General features: G+C 37.5%; 1 long non-coding RNA gene across 1 annotated transcript; it reads right to left on the bottom strand.

Annotated features, from left to right (window-relative positions):
• Positions 1–2,454: 2,454 nt before the first annotated feature.
• On the bottom strand, positions 2,455–13,668 carry LOC115610634. Its single transcript, XR_003992295.1, has 3 exons — positions 13,658–13,668; positions 12,035–12,041; positions 2,455–2,567 (listed from the first exon to the last, which is right to left on the bottom strand). It is a non-coding gene; the product is annotated as an uncharacterized LOC115610634 (long non-coding RNA).
• Between the last annotated feature and the right edge of the window lie 4,713 nt (positions 13,669–18,381).

Below are 18,381 nucleotides of genomic sequence, written 5' to 3'. Positions count from 1 at the left end.
CATAAGGAGGATTTCAAGTATCCAGTGACACTATTGGGCTGCCATGTTCACAGAAAAATCCATTGAAACGAAATATGTGTTTGGAAATGTATACAGGCTCTGATGGGTAAAAGGGACAAAAAATTCACCATGTATGCAGTTCAGCAGTGGAACAGGCTGCCCAGAGAGACTGTGCAGTTCACATCCTTGGAGGTTTCTAAGACCCAACTGGATAAAGCCCTGAGCAATCTGGGCTGAATTCAGTGTTGAGCTGGAGACAAAGTGACACCCTCCCAAAATCCCTTCTAGACCTGCAAAAATCTATGACTACCTGACACAGAAAACTAAACCCAAAGATGGACAAACAAAACTCCCAACAGTATATACAGGTTTGTATTTTGTTTGACTTAGGAATGGAGGTTCTAGTTTAAATATTCAGTCTCATGGAATGTTATGTCCTAACATCAAAAAGTCAATGATTCAGAGAATTCCAGACAAAAACCTACCCGTTTTCTCCTTCTAAAATAATTGTGCTTGAAATGTTCATAAGACATAAATTTAAATTTATAAACTCCATATATTATCTTATATACTTACTAAATGTATTTAATCTTGTTGCATATAAACTATAATGTGTGATAGTTGAACTTGATATACACCTCACAATACCTTAAAAAATGCACTATAATATGTTTGACATTTCACTTTCTGTACCTACATTATATTCCCTTGCTAATAAAGTAAATCAATTTTAGAAAAAGTGCTGTAACTCTTAACACTAGCTCTGATCTTACAGTGATGTCAGCTTTCCAGCATTCTGTCCAAGTCTTTCCTACCTCAGCCCCACCAACACACATGCACACAAATTTAGGCTTGATGTTTATTATTCTTTCTGCACAGTGCTGGAAGAAACATTACAGTCACTCATGTTTTGAAAAGTATAAAGGGATTGATGGAAGGGGAGATTGAGATCATGCAGCTAAGACAGAGCATGAATAAGAAAGTAGACCCTGTTTGAACAGCTGCAAAAGACCTTATTAGTTTGACTTGAGCTTAATGTTTTGGAGATAGCTAAGTGTGTCAGGAGCAGGATCCAACAGGAGACTTATCTTTTATACATCATTACAAAGAACTTCAGAGGGGCTAAGGTGCCTGTGGGTGAGAACACCTACTGAGCATGTAGGAGTTCTACCTATAATTGCATTTCAGCTCAAATATACAGATTTATTATCACCTAATGAGAAAGATGGCAGACATTTTCGATATATGAGTTTAATTGCAGTCTGAGGAACCTCAGACACGGCAGACTATCTGCTCCATAAATATCTGATATTCCATAGGTTGTTTTCCTTTTTATAATTTTCACCATTTTGCAGTGTAAATGGCACTCATCCGTATATTTTCTCTCACAGCAGGACCTCTCAGAGAGTTCCTGTAGAATCAGCTGACCATGATTCTGCAGATAAATGAAAGTTCTCTGAGCTTTATTTCTTTAAAAGGGTGATTAAGATTGACAGAGTTGGTGCTTACATATGGAGACCACCAGAATGGAAATTAATGTGGCTGATTACAGAATGAGCCAATAGTGTAATGCAGTCATGAGAATAAGGTTGCCTTATATTTTAAGTGACATTACAGAAACAGTCCCGCCAGTGAGTAAGAAGCTAGCAGGATGTTTAAAGTACTCTGTACACGTTTGATTTTTTTTTTTTTAATTAAAAAAAAAGAAAAAGAAAAAAAATGACAGGAATGAGTAGTTACAAGGTTGAAGAGCCAAATATGGAGACTTCCTTAAAAGAGGAAAAATTTTGTACCAATACCTACTGATACTTGAATATAGCTAAATTTCCCTCTCTCCAGGTAGGGAATGAGACTAATGACTGCAGACCTTGGGTCTCCTGCTCAGTTTGCGCTTTACTCACAGTGTGCTGACAACATTACATCTTTCCCAACCAAAATTTTTAAGTCCTCTTTGATTTTAGGCTCTAAGCTTTGGAAATAATTAGCCAAATGTAAAATATGCCAAGCTGTACATAACTAATTTCCATGCTAAGCGCATAGGCACTCTTATCTCAAGTAGTTTGCAAGTACAATATTCCATACATTTATGTGCTTTAGCACAGTTTCCAGGAGAATCTGCTCCAATATTTTGCCAGGCACAGACTGGTCTGTAGTTTCCCAGGTCTTCCATTTTCCCCTTCTTGAAAATCGGGGTTATATTTCCCTTTTTCCAGTCATTGGGAACTTCACCTGACTGCCAGGATTTTTCAAATATGATGTACAGTGCCTTAGCAACTTCATTCATCAGCTCCTTCAGGACCCGCAGATGGATTTCATCAGGTCCCATGGACTTGTGCACATTCAGGTTCTTAAGATGGTCTTAGACCTGATCCTCTCCTATAGTGGGCCTAAGGTCTTCATTCTCACAGTCCCTGCATCTGCCTTCCAAGACTTCAGCAGCATGGTCAGAGCACTTGCTAGTGAAGACTGGGGCAAACAAGTCATTGAGAACCTCAGCCTTCTCCACATCCAGGGTAGCCAGTTCTCACGCTTCCTTCTGGAGAAGGCCCATCTTATCCCTAGACTTCCTTTCGGTGACAGCATACCTATAGATGACCTTCCTGTTACCCTTGTCATCCCTGGCCAGACTCAATTCTATCTGGGCCTTAGCTTTCCTGACCTGATTCCTAGCTTCCCAGACTGCATGTCCTTGCTTCCACATTCTATAAGCTTCTTTTCTCCTTCTAAGATTTCTCAGCAGTTCCTTATACATCCATGGAGGCCTCCTGGCCTTCTTGCCTTATTTCCTTCTTGTCGGGATGCAATGCTCCTGAGCTTGGAGCACATGATCCTTGCATATCACCCAGCAGTCCTGGGCCCCCTGCCCGCGACATCCTGGCATTAAATATCATCTTTTAGAATGGTACATCTTTTTTTGGTGTCCACATCTTAAGCAACAGATAAACAGAAAGCTTCATAAAATATTCTACTTGAATAACCTGAGGTTTGAAAAAGGTAGTTTGCAGAGTTGCTAGTATACCCAGGGAAAGGGTAAGAGGTGACTTGATTACAGCCTACACTTACTTACAGTGAGATTTCTGATTGCAAATAGCCCTTTAATTTAACAGATGAAGCATAACGAGATCCAGTATTTGAAGGTGGAAGCTAGATGATTGATATTAGACTAGGTGCATATTTTTATCAGTGAATCTAATCAACTATTTGGACTATTTACCAAGGGAAATAGTTGGTTCTTCATCATTGAGAACTTTAAATGAAAATTGTGTGTTCCTCAAAGATATGTAATAACTCAAGCAGAAATTATACACTTTATGTAGGAAACACTTGAAAGAATTCTGTCTCGTATTATGCTGTAGTTCCAACTAGATGATTATTATGGCTTCCTCCAGCCCTAAAAGTTGAGTGAAATTTAGTTCCATTAAAATCAGTGTGAATTTTGCCGCTGACTGGAATCAGGTTTCACCATCTGAGTTTATACCAGACCACTTTTACAGCCTCACTAACACTGTAAAAAATATATTAAAATATGTAGCAATGTAATGACATTTAATCCCCTCCAAGACTTCTGGGATGGTGCAAAACAAGCCTTAAATTTAACGCAAATCAGGCGTTCCCAACAACTAGAAGTTGGTATTTTTATCAGCTGAAGCTGAAATATTGCGCTTTAACCGGTCTCCTACCATGAAGTTTGAAGCACATACTTTAACTTGCCAGTTGCGGAGTTTTGCTGATTACAAGTTAACGCTGATACAGCTGTAGATCAATAGAAGGAAAGCAAGTGCCCCCTCTCCATTGTGCTTAAACTCACATTGTCTTTGAGGACAATTGCCTTGGACAATACAGAGGAGCCATTACATAGCACAAAATTGCTCTTTACTCAGCTGTAATAAAACAGTAAGCCTCTGTGTCAGAAGGCTATAATAAAAAGTTTATGTTGTACAGTGACATTAATAATTAGACGTATTAAGAAATTTCCATTAAAAAAAAAAATCCGATTTTTTTTTTTTGCAAGCAAGACATGATACTGCTATAAAAAAATAATAAGGGATACAGACAAGCCAATCTGGGTTGTACTACTTACCTTTTCTCTTAACATGAAAATAAAAGGATATACAGCGTAGAGGAAAACCACAGATAATTTCATTTCATAGCATTATTAAAAAGAAAAAAGATAACTGACTCACTGCTCAGACATTAAAAAGATGACAGTGCTTAAAAGCATTATATATATTATATATTATGATCATATTATAAATATTATATATTATATACATTTTATGTTACATAACATACATTTTATATATTAAATATTATATATTATATATTAAATGTTATATACTATATGCTATATACTATATGCCATATATCATGTATTATATATTATATACTATATACTATATATTATACATTATATATTATATATTTCATATATTGTATATTATTATGTATATTACATATAATATACATTATATATAATCTATATTATATATTAAAAGTCCATTTTGTGTATCTGGACTTTCAGTAAGGGGAGTTAAATTGTTTAAAGTTCTACGTTAGTAAGTTTACATAGGCTAAATACGTCACTGTGGAGCTGGAGCATCACGTCTATACAACTTGTGGGTTAGTGTAGAGCTGTAATCTCCCATTCTGCAGGTGGGCACTCATGTGCAAAGGGTCACAAAACTAGATCCTTATTCCCCAAGGATTTCAGCACCTGATTGAGGCCTTTGTCAAGGGACACCCAGAAGCATCTGTCAAGACATCAACAGTGGTATGCACCTTAAATATGATTAAAAGCTCAGCTACTGAACAGATGCATAATGTGGAAGGATGAGGCATGTTTTGTGAGAAAAGAGATGTGTGGGTGCCCATACCTGAAACAGTTTAGGGACAGGTGTCCTGTGTGGGATGAGGCCCCCAGAGTTTAGAAAGGTACAATGAGTAAGAACACGTCAGTATGGCATTTCCATCTGCCTATGTACCATGCCATACACAGCACATCAACTTCCTGCAACCTCTTTGTAGTTGCATCCACTTAATCAAGAGAGGAAACGATGCTATATAGTCAGATACTTTTTACCTGTTTTTTTCATGCAAAGTCCATAAATCTCTGTCATAGCAGGAATGTAAGTGCAGACTTCCTAAATCTAAGGCTGGCACTCCAGCACTCCAACTTAGGAAATTTAAATCTTTACAGGTAAAAATAACAACTGTCATCATGTCCTTTAGGGACAGATTACATGCTAACGTTCCACCATGACATTTCTTGTATTGAAACATCTAATACTGGAAGTATTTTGGTCAAGAAGATAGCAGGCTAGGGTCTTTTGTCTCTTTGTGAAGTTAAGTCTAGTTTTGAAATACACGTATGTATAATCGGTGCATCATTGTAAATGTTACATTATTTAAAAACCCTCAGAAAGGAGAGATTAAAAAGTTCTACTGAACTACTGCAACGAGTTTCATTTATTATTAAACGGATATTGATGGAGTAAAGAGATGGTAAATATATTTTACCTAAAAATCATTTAGTTCTAATACAGCAAATGGAAAGATGACATGCTAATTTCTAACTTGAAAAATTCTTCCTTTCACATCTTAGCTGCTTCACTTCCTTTTATATTGATTTTGGTTTTCCAGACAATGATATTACATTTTGAAGCATTCACACAGCAGAGCTTAAGGACAAGGCTATAACAAAACAATTAGATTCACACGTCAAGTCTCTAAACTCTTGAGTAAAGCATTATTCTTTGCCCAGAAAGTTTTCAAATTCCTCCTTTCACCCATCCATCACATCAGGTAGAGAGGAAGGGTCTTAAGAAAGCAGGTAAAGTTTTAGTCCATCAGAGAAGAAATAATTTACACATTTGATGATCCTATGCTGAAACACCCTGTTAAAAAGGGAGAAAAAAAAAGATTCAGTTATGCTACCAAACAATTCTTAGACAACTCTGTCATTGGGTTACTCCTGTGATTAACAAAAGATAGAAGAGGTAACATTAAATACAACTTTTATATTAATTACAAGACCAAGTACTCATGGCAAATATGTATGTCAGTATATCCCATAATTTAGTACTTATGCACTTGAGCAATAGGAAATGCAGCGAGAACATAAACTACACAGAGGAACTCATTTGAATAAAAATGAGATCTTGAGTGCTTAGACTCAAAACTGAACCATGTGCAGACTGAATTATGTTTTGAAAAAATCTAATTTTGTCATTGAAGGCAGAAGAGCTTCTTCTATCTCTGCATTTCTTTGTTCTTTGCTAGACACATCAAGAGAGAAAAATGGGATGGGCACTGTAAGGGAAAAGGAAAACAGTAAAACTTCCCTGAAACAAACCTTGTCTATGTGAAATATCTGGTTTAGAACAAAAACATTTTTGACAGACAAGGTGGACAGAACACGAATGCAGGCACAAGCAGAGCCTGCACTACACTATTTCATATACTGGAAAAGCATTAAGGGCAGTCCTGAGGGAGATGCCCTCAATCTGGATACTTTTTCACAAATTTACAGTTGTGGTTGTCTATACAAACAAAAAGCTTTAAAATCATTGTCACTCTTCCATCGAAGTATTTTACTCTAGTCAAATTATTCTTTGTGCTGCTTATTAGAATAATGTCCTGGTTTCATAGAATCATAGAATCATAGAATCGTAAGGGTTGGAAAGGACCTTAAGATCATCTAGTTCCAACCCCCCTGCCATGGGCAGGGACACCTTGCCCTAAACCACGTGGCTCAAGGCTCTGTCCAACCTGGCCTTGAAGGCCTGTCAGCTTGGACAAAGTTATTTTTCTTCCCAGTAGCTGGAACAGTGCTGTGTTTTGGCTTTAGTCTGAAAACAATGCTGATAACACACCAATACTTACCCTGATCAAGGACTTTTCAGTCTCTCATGCTCTGCCAGTGAGGAGGGGCACAAGAAGCCAGGAGGGAGCAGAGACAGGACACCCAAACATACCACAGCACGTCATGCCCTGTATATAAACTGGGAGGAAGTTACCTGGAAGGGACCAATCACTGCTTGGGTCAGGCTGGATATCAGTCAGTGGGTGGTGATCAATTGTTTTATGCATCATTTGTGTTTTCTGAATTTTCATTTCTCTTTCATTTTTTGTTGTTCCATATTACTATTCTCAGTATTGTTATTGTTGGTATTATTTCTACTATCATTATATTTTACTTTATTTCAATTATTAAACTGTTCTTAACCTGTGGGGTTTACATTCTTTCGATTCTCCTCCCCATCCTGCCCAGGAGGGAAAAGGGGGACAGTGAGCAAGCAGCTGCACGTTACTTAGTCACCAGCTGGGTTTAAACCACAACAAATAACAATAAAATATATTGATTTTTAAGTATTCAGGGGCCATAGAAATGGTAAGAAAGGCCACAGAAAACACTCCCATTTCCTACATTTGCTATGCCTTCTCCCAGGTAACTGATTATAATTACACTGAGGAAGCAAAACGTACGAAACAGGATCATAGCAGATCTCAACCGAGGTCAGAACTGTAGCATCTATGTGGACCCCTCAAAAGCAGGCACTACAGAAGCCAAAAAGTGGGCATGTAGTTGTATCAGAAATATTCATTGAAGCATGGCCCTCAGCTTCATGTAAAATTAATGCTTCGTGAAAAGCCCACATCTAAATGAAAAAAAGAGCTGACAGGGAGTCTGAAACTTTGATCTGCACAGGTACCTGGGACAAGTGCACATCAGGTAACTTTGTGTTTTGAAAGTACCAAATAAAATACTTCAAGGCAGAATATGTTGTTTTTCAGCTTTGTAATTGTCTAGAAATAAAATAGAGAGGAAGCTATACAATACTGTCAAGACTGAGGTTACCTAGGATGTGTAGGAGCAGAAATGCTGATGTTGGAGGTTATTTGATATGAAAACCCCAAGAGGTATTAATTGTTTTCACACATGAACAGGACTGCTGAGTAAGTGAATGGGGATTTGAGAAGCTGGAGAAGAATGTCAGAATTCTGTATGTAGCTATTGTATTACATTTTAATTCCAGTTTACTAATTTCTTTTTGTAGATCTCCACTTACATAAAGGCAGAAGTAGGAGGGACATGGCTTCTACTCCCTAGTCAAAGAAACTGTGTGTGAGTAGGGCTCATTTATTATAATTACATCTGTATCACCCTGCCATTTGGTCTTCTATCTAGGGAAATGTTAGCTATTTAGCATCGATTTTTGCTTCAGCTTTCCGCTGTATCCCAGCACCACCACTACACCATGCAACAACTAGCTTTGATGTGTAAGCCAACATATGGCCATTAAACTACTGGCTTCAGTTATGAACATAAGGACCCAGAAATGTGACTTATTAGCATGAAATTATTAAGGTCCTCCTAAAAATGTGGCTTCATCTTTTCAGTCAAGCAAAAACACACACAGAACTAGACTTACATAGGTGCAATTATCCCAGATGATTCCAATTTTATTTCTTTTATTGCCATAATATCAGCACAGTTTAAAACTCTTCCTTTAATAAAAGTTTTATCAAATTTTGATCATTTGAACTTCCTCACATTTCTGTGCCTCTCTTGATCTTCTGATAGACATTATACATTGGGGTGTTTTTATAAAAAACCCCAACCATGTAAATGACAGCTTCTGAATCTTCATATGTATACATGATGAAGTTTCATGTCAATTTAAAAAAAAAAAATATTGTCATAGGAAGCCCAAAATATTCATCTCTAAACATTATTCTCCGGAAAGGAAATGTGGAAGTATTTTGGTCTCCTGTTGTGGTGAAACTCACTCAAAGTTTTTGAATCGCTTGTTTAATAGTGATAAACCAAGAATGTTTCCTGTAATCGCTCATCTTGCTTTCTCTATTCTGCCTAATGAATATTTCCTGTCAAGTTTACCATTTCCCTTTAGTATTCTCATTAACGTGTCATTAAAACAAGACTGGGCATAGTGCTGGAAAATCTACTCTAGGGAAAGATATTGGTTGTGATTTATATCACTTTATTTAGAAAGCATACAATATTCTACCAGAGTAGTTTAAAACGCTGCAGTTATTTCCCTGCAAGCTTCAGTGTTTTGGATGATTAAAATAGATTATCACAGTATTTTTATGGCCTGCAATAACTTTTGCTGTCTATTCTATGTCTTTATAAAGACACAAGGACTAGGACACATAGACATCACCTTCTTAGTTCCACAAAACTTAAAAGGGCAAACAATGGAGAAATTGCCACAATGCTCCAGACAGCCCTTGAAGCTTGATTCCAGGTTCCTAAAATCATAGAGAAATAGGCTGGGAAGGACTAAAAAAAATCACCTAGCTCTTCTGTGTCCCAAAAGCAGGGTTAACTACAGTTACATATTTCTGATGGATGTTGTTCAGTTTCCATATATGTTTCAAAATATTTTTTACCTTCTCCCTAATAAAGAAAAATATTACAAACCATAAATTAAATACCTTTTTCTATATGAAATATTATCTTTCATTTTGACTTCCTCAGCTGATGCATCTTGAAAAACAACTACCTGCTCCCTTTTTTACAGAACTCAATAAATTCACATGGTGGAGAACCAGCTAGTGAAGATAGTTTAGTGGAAGAGTTAGAAGTTAAGAACAGCTCATTTTGGTGCTCTGAAAAGGAAAAGGGAAAAACATTTGTGCTTTTGTTTTCACTTTCCTCGAACAACTTCTACACAGATTGTGACTGAACAAACATTAATACAAAATGGGATTTGGCATAAGCTTCCCAGTAGCATATATTTATGATAACCTGATGTAAAATTATTTCTAATCAGAAAAGCAATTGTTTTGATACTAGTAACTTCCAAATACCTCACAAACATTTTTCCCTTAGCCAGGCCTCTCTTTCTCTTAAAGAAAATACTTATCTGGATTAATAGTTTTCAATAATGTATCATGTAGAATAAAGGGTTGGTCATACCTATGAATGGAATATGGTTTGCATTGGAAAGAAAATTAAGTGGTGTTTATTTTGCCAGAAATAACAGCCTCTGCCTCTCCACTGAAGCGGATTTATTATCACCATTATTCATTCCTGTGTGCTGTCTTAGGGAACACTTTCATGTGGAAGTGACACATTTTCAGATGCCACTAACTTAAATTGCTTTACAGTTTCATTAAAAGCCACCACTGCTGCTGGCTGCTCAGTAGACATCTCAGTAAGCTCTGATGTGCTTTTTACAGTCAAGTTAAGAGGCAGTTAACTTGTGCTTTCCAGTTTCCCTATAAATAAAACATTTTTAAGAGCTAAATTGTCCTGTCTCCTCCTTTTCATTACTGGGCTATGAGTACCTGCCAGTATCAGAAGCCTGCAGGACTAAGGACCTTCCCAGTTTCCTACATTTGTAAGCCCCAGCATGACAGCCTGTGGCTGTGAGCATGCAGCATGCTCACTTATACTAGCCATGCTGCCAGTGTGGCTAATGTCTATCTATCTAGGCTCTTAGAGCAGCCAGCCTAATAGGGAACACTGGAGTACTTTTCCATTCTGTTATAGCAATGTAAACATTTTTTGTCTGTGTTTTAGAGAACAGGGGTGACTAGATATGCTTTTGGCAGCTAGCTTTTTACTTAATTTGGCTTTTATGCTAGAACTTATACTAAAATAGACAACATACTCATTTGGGTTTCAACTACAATAAAGGTTTTCTTATTGGTTTATAACTTCTGGAAATTCTGGAAATAAAAGAAATCAGTTACTGGTTTCCAAATGCAACCCAATCTTAAACATTCAAGAGTTAGTTAGGTTAGACTTCACCCCAAGATGCATTTAAAAAAATTATTTTAGTTATTAATTCATGTACTATTGGTTTACAAAAAGGGATATTGACAGGCAGTAAGTCGTGTCAGGAAAATTACTTGAGTAAATGGCAGACTCCTTAAACTCCATCAACAGATTCTTGGTTTGATTCTTAAAAGCATGAGAGCACACACACACAGGAAAATGGTGAAGTGTGGTTTTTTTTGTTTGTTTACTTTCTAATTTTTTTTTCTGTGATTTTAGATACTCAGATTACCAGGGGTTAACATAGGTGGAAAGCTTTGGTTTTCTCTTTTTCTCCTTATACTGTTCTGTTGACATCATAAGCTGTCAGCAGTTCTATTTTTAAAACAAACAAATCTCACATCAAGAAAAATAAATATTAGTTCAAGATAAAATATTGCAAGACTGAAACTTTCTGCGATGAAAACATTTCAGCTGTTCTCGCACCTGACTGAGATGAAATCAATTGAGCCTGTGAATCAGCAAACTCTTTATATGTAGAGGCATCGTATGATTTGGTTTGTCATCTCTCCATCTGCTGGCTGGTTAAAACTCTACTAAGCAGCTTGGGTAGTGCAAATAAAGATGGAATTCAGAGTGTTTGCAAAAACACTTTATTGATGGCACACAGCTTGTATTCACTGTATGTAAGAAATGAACAAAACTGTTGTGTGTGTTGTGTTCAATATACCATAAATTAAACCTACTTGCTTTGTTAAGTCACATAAAAAGTATGATGGCAGATACTGAGCAATGGAAGCAGTGAAGTAACATTGGTCATTGCTTATTTGCCATTAAATATTATGCCATGCTGGGTGATCCTGGTCTTCCAAAGTGTATGTTGAGTGGAATACAGTTAGCAAAAAATAAAGGGAACAGCAAGGAGGTCAGCATTATAAGAATATGATCACGTATCATACTGTGCAATCCAAGGCCTTATGAAAAATAACAATAGTAACCTTTTCTTACATATGTTTCATAGTATCAATATCATTTTTCCTATTTTACAAGTGGGCAACCTGAGCCATGAAGCACTGAAGTGAGAACAGGTCAACAATATTTGATTAGTCTGTGCATTCAACACGAGTTTAGCAGCTAAATCTATTTTAGCTGACATTATGTTTATACTGTACAATACCATAAAACTAAAAACAGAACATTACGGGGGCATGCTTGTTGACCATATGGAATTAATTAAACCTGACTAGGAATTTAATGACAAGAACAAAAGTCTAGAGTTTGGATGACCTTTTATCTAGGCAAGTAAATGCAACTGCAGGATATTCCTTTTAAAAACACATAAAGAGATAGAGTGTCACATCAGTGCAGACTAGTAGAGGCAAGAACAGCACAAGTTTTAACACCTTCATGTCCCTTTTTTGCTTATAAAGAGCTACCGAATTACTCTGCCATATACAACAGCAGGTGCTGAAAAAGCATAAGAAAACCTCAAAACAAGAAGATACTCTGTAGAGATTTTAAATTTCTACTACTGTCACTTAAATTGATACGGCTATAGCCAATATGTCTGATCTGCTGTTGACTAAAACTGTGGAATTACAAACACTAAGAGAATAAACGGGCATCTTGACTATATCACACGCCTAGTATAAAACTTGTGTTCTTATTACTTTCCAAGAAAATTTACTGCCTTATTTAGGACTGAGAACTGCTGAGAACAAGCTACATAAAACAGCTCTTTGAATCAGATTTGATTTTATTCATCAGATGCTGAACATTGGCTTTCAAGGTAACTTTAAGCCCCAGTGAAGCCATATTTTCTGTGAATTTAGGCCTACTTCTGCCACCCTATTTTTAATAAAAAACATCATTCAGTAGGCTCCTTAACATGTTTTTGTGAGAATGCCTTTTGCATCCCTACTTAAGTTGAACTGTAGATATATTTTATTCCTGTTGACTTCTTCCGACAAACACATTTTAAAAGCAACTGGCTTCTTTCCTCAACTTTTAGGGCAGTTTCCTAGCACCCACTATTTTTATAGTGTTGTACACATTAAGGATTTTCTTTGTTCATTTGTGTTTGTATAGTGCAGACTAAGATCACCTTACAGTCAGAAATTAGAAATTATTATCCTGGGTTTATTGGCTATCTCTTGAAGTAAACAAAAACGTGCATGAAATTGACCTATTTTTCTTCAAGTGTATTGGGGCAAACCAGGGTTAGCTCCACAGATATTTGTGAAACGATGTTAACATAAAAGGCTAATAAAGATGCATGCAATGCAAACTTGTTTTTTGAAGCTATTCCACAATGGTTAAACAGTAGAGAAGACAGTTTCTGAGGCCCCCTTTGGGATGCTTTCTCCAAAGCCAGTATACTCAGGGGATACCACTAAAAGGAAACACCTTTTATGAGAGAGAAACCTAACAATGGTGCTTTCTGGTGAGTGTAAGTTGAGACTATGTCAAATAAAATATTGTATCTTCCATAAAAATCTAGCCATAAAATAGCAAGAGCATTGTCATAGAGAACCTAAACAACTTCATCAGCCACAACATATTTTTTTGTTATTTCAAAAAGCAGGTGTAGGAGATTTGCTAAAAGATTAAGAGCACAATGTACAGTAACTTGAGGGTTCATATCCATCATACTAAATATGGAAATAGATAATTTAGCAGTGGAACTTCCCTGTCAATGTTACATCTACCATTCATGATACGCCATCAGCATAAAATTCTAGTAATAGCCTCCTATACTATATGTGTCCTCCTTACCACTGAAAAAAAGAAACTAAAGAGAGCACCATTAACCATAAGTAAAATTAGTTCTTAGGCAAAGTGTGGGATAATAATAACAACAAAACAACAATAAGAACAATAACAATAACAGTAACAATAATAATAGGTCACTTGCAATGAACTATTCATTTATTCTGATAGATGAGCTTTTGCCCTCCATTGATATCAATACACCTTGACACTAAAATGCAGTTAACATGGCACATCTTGCCCAGATTTTAATGGAACCCTCTTTAGTATTCCTGTGTATATTCCTGTAGATATGATGTTAAAGAAAGTTTATGTATGACTTGTGAGATAGATCATACAGTCTTATTAGAAATCCTTTCCATCTTAATTTCAGGCCTCCTGCTTATTGTTTTTCTCATTCCAAAACATACCTTGCTAAATGTATCTCTAAATGTATAGCTGACCTCAAGTTAGAGAACATGGACACAGTGGGCAAGGAAATAGTTAACAGAAACCCATTATATGTCTCTTCTCACCTGGTCACTTTGAGATTTTGCTATTTAGAATGTAAATATTCCACTTTAAATTCTAATTCTTTCTTCTTTTGTATTGTTTGAAAGACTCTTGGTTGATTTTAGAAAGCACAGGCTAAGAAAATCGAGGCTATTTTACTCAAAGTACAGCAGTCTTGACAACATCACAAGTGCCACCATTTCCAGTCTTTTACTTTTTTTCCCTCTCAGTCTGTTTCTGAATGGAATCCTACTTGTTTCCTCTAACAAACAACAATGTTGCTTTACCCTCTCTACCTGTTGATTTGGAGACCAGTAAAAATGATAACAGGAGCAATAAGTCATGAAAGTCCTTCTGAGTGCTACTGGCCTTGGTCCTGAAAATCCTTGTTACAACTCCCCTACAAGAACAACTAATCTTTTATGAAATGTTTACTGCATTTCAAAAACTGTTACAGTGACGTAACAAGTAACTTACATAGAAGCCGTGTGCTTTAGCGCATTGTTGATGTCATGTTGGCATCCTACTATGGAAAATATGAAGTGAGATAAAATAAAGTTCCCCAAGATTTGATAGTTTATTTTGTATAAAAATATCAACAAGAAAGATATGAAGCAGACTGTTTTTCTTTAGAACGAGATCACATGAAAGAGTGAAGGAACAGGACTTGTACAGAAAATCAATGCAGTAAATTTCTCACTGTTAAAAGACTTCAGGAATGGAGAGTGCTACGATGATGTTCAACAGAATTTCCATTTTAACTGTGAAAAAAACTTAATAAATGGCTTAAACAGCAACCTGAATTAAATCTCTGGCCGCATCTGACCCACGGTGGTCATTTCAGATGGCAGCAGGACTAAGAAAGTTTTTTATATACTTTTCCTTATGTTAAAAAATAACAACATGAAAACAAGGCAGTCCGAAGTGGTTAAACAGAAGTAATTGACATGAAAACATCTGCATAGTTCTTATTCTATAATATTAAAAATCACTTTCATTTTCTCTTAGAAGCTTAGATTTCAGTGTTTCTGACACCCTAAAGGTCTTGTTTATTGTAATGATTTCCTGTAAGTCATACAGGAAGGTGGTTTGTGGGGGTTTTTTTGTTTCATGTTGTTTTTTCTTTCTTCTAAATCAAGGATCATCAACTCTTCTGCTGAAATGAATTCTCAAAACACAACCAGTTCACCCTCTGTCAATTAAGAAACAAATTAAGAAATACATAGTGATTATGTAAATACAGAGCAAGAATAAAAAATGTGTAATCCTGTCCTCACAGATTTTCCTCTCTAAAGACCTGGGAGGAGATATAATAGTTCTCCAAAGCCAACATCCTAGGGAAAAAAGGTTGCCCTGAGGTGGCAGGTCTTTCTGCAACAAATGAGATCATTTTTGAAAGACATTTTCAACCCTATGATTGTACAGTATGTGCACATAGTGCGTATGCAGAGGGATGGCACCTATCAAGATATACTTTCGTATTCTATGTGCACCGTCCTGCAGAAAATATGAGAAAGTACTCAGCAGAACATAGGCAAAACATACTGAACTAATACAGGGAAGGAGAAATCAAGGTTTAAGGGAAGATTTTGTTCCAAATATATAAGCAGCATTTAACTAATGTGAGCTGGATGCTGGAGAATCATAAAAGGATTGAAAACAGCTGTCACATGAACACCTTGTGACCTTTTCTGACAGTAGAAGGATGCGAGCCCACATCGACAGAAGGGAAGCGTCCCTGACGTTCCTCAGGGAGCACCTTGTAGGGCGTGCGCCTGAAGGTTTTTGGTCTGAGAAAGCAATGAGCATGGGAGGGGGTAGGCGAATCATAAATTTGAATGGCATCACGTGGTTTTGCAAATCAGCAATGTCCACAACCCTACTCTGTTTTGGTCTCAAGCCTGTCATAGCGTGCGGGGAAAGAAACAAGTGGATAAGCAAACACTGCGCCATAGAGAACCAAGAAGAATATGTTAGCGAGCGCCAGTAAGTCCTTGTAAGGGGATAGGTCATGCTTTCACGCGATGTTTATTTACATTTCCAGCAGATTATCTCTGTGGCTGGTTGCCATGTTTGCATGCTGTCTGTACATCTCAAAAAAGGAGTATATTTTAACTCTTCAAAGAGGAAATGTTCAGGAGCATTTATCATGAATCTCAGTCTAGCATTTCACGATTCTTATGGAAGTATTAATCTGCTAACTTGCAATCGAAAAGCACAGTTGGTAAATACCACATACTACTCCTGCCGAGGGAAAATACCATTGTTTTTCGTTGCCATTTTAAAAATACTTAAATTAATGAAGAAGTGTAATCCTTTAGTCATTATGTCATTTCAAACCCTATTCCCATCTTGCCCATGTTAGCACACGGGAAATCCTCACCATCTTCCTGACAAATCTAACTGTGGTAGGTTCACTTTGGCTGGTTGCCAGCCACCCACCCAGCCACCCAACTGGAAAGGAGAACAAAAGATGGAAAAACTTGTGGGTCAAGATGAAAACTGTGACACCAGTTACTGTCACAGGCAAAACAGACTCAACATGGGGAAAATTAATTTGATTTATTGACAAATAGTACAGAGCCAGATGTCGAGAGAAAAAAAAAAAAAAGAACAGAAAAAAAAAAAAAGACACAACTAGAACACCTTCCTTCCATTCCCCCTTTTTTCCCAGGCTCAGCTTCACTGCTCCATTCCTGAGTTCTCTACCTCCTCCCATTTGAGCAATGCAGGTGGATGGGCAATGTGGGGCTGCAGTCAGCCCATAGCAGCTCCTCTCTGCTGCGCTTTCCTCCTCTCCTGCTCCAACGTGGATCCTTCCCACATGCCGCAGTCCTTCAAGATAAACCTGTTCCAGCGTCCTCCATGGGCTGCAGCTTCCTCCAGGGCACGTACACCCGCCCCGGTGACGCAGGGGCATCTCTGCCGGGCGCCCGGAGCCCCTCCTGCCCTCCTCCCGCTCTGCCCTCGGGGCTCGCAGGGCTGTTTCTCACCCGGCTCCCCTCAGCCCTGGCTGCCGGGCAGCGTTTTGCCCTTCCTTACCCACGCTTTCCCCGAGGCGCCCGCCCGCGGCTGAGGGGCTCAGCCCTGCGCTGGGGCCGATGGAGCCGGCTGGGACCGGCTGTGGTCCGGCACCGGCAGCACCGCCGCTCCGCACAGGATCCGACCGGCAGCGCCTCACTGCTGCTGGTGCCCTAACAGCACATGGGCGCCTGCACCCGGTACAAATACAAAATCAAGAAATAAGGTCACATTTATTATTCTGCCTTTGCAGGAAACAGGTATCTGGGAGATAGGTAGAGGAAAGATTCCGGTAACATCTTGGACCTACTGATAAAATCTCTAAGCAAAGTTTCTGCATTCAGAATTACAAGTTGTAGTCATTCCTTCTTTCATTTATAGATAATATTGTTTATTATTACTATTATATATTACAGTATTTTCATTGTAAAATAATAAAAGGCAATGAAGAGACCACATGAAAGAGGAGATCAATAAAACAGACTCATCATGAAATTTGTAAATAAAACAATGGCAGGGGGGAAATAGCTCTGCTTCAAAAGGAAACTGATACAACCATCAACAAAAACAATAGATACATTAAGAATAGCAATACTACCACCTGCAATCAATATGTAAATGCAATTTCTGTGCCCAATCAGAAAATAATGTGTTTGAGCAGAATGCTTTTGAACCCACATGATTAGGCACAGCATGCCACAAAGTGATCATTTCCATTACAGACGCATTATAAAAATGACAGCGTGGTACATGCAGGATCCACATTCGCTCTAAATCCTGAACCTTACATGTATAAATTCAAACCGAAACTGCAACAAGTCAGACTTTGATATATAAACGCCATTAGTGGCAGTCATCTCCAAAGTCATCATATTACAAGCTATATGATTCTGACACAATAATACAGTTTAGGGGTTTCTTCTGTTTGGGGTTTGTTTTTTTCTTTTTCCTTCTTTTCGCATATGGTTTCTCATTATCAGCAACCAGTGCCCATAGAGATCAAACTTTGATCTGTAGACATGAGGCCTAAAAGCTTTCGTCAGCAATTAAAGAAAAAACAAAGTGAAAAAAAGGTTAAGGATTATTCCACATCACAGTACTTGGGAATTTCATATCAACATGCAACATCAGGAAACTTCTAGAAAAATTGTGAGATCTGAAGACACTGGAAGCTTAGTAGCTTTGAACAACTCAAATAGTACACTTACTGATGGAAGAAAAGAAAACCCAACGGACTGAATTTCCTGAGTAGGTATTTCCTTTCTGTCAGTTTTAGCACAAGACCTGAAATATCATGTCATATCAGCAATACCTGCTTCACTTTCTGTTTTAACAAAGGTTTCTGCTCAGGC

Source organism: Strigops habroptila, chromosome 1 (genome assembly GCF_004027225.2).
Source record: "Strigops habroptila isolate Jane chromosome 1, bStrHab1.2.pri, whole genome shotgun sequence".
In the NCBI taxonomy this organism is placed as follows: domain Eukaryota; kingdom Metazoa; phylum Chordata; class Aves; order Psittaciformes; family Psittacidae; genus Strigops; species Strigops habroptila.
This window is presented reverse-complemented; position numbering and strand designations above follow the sequence as displayed.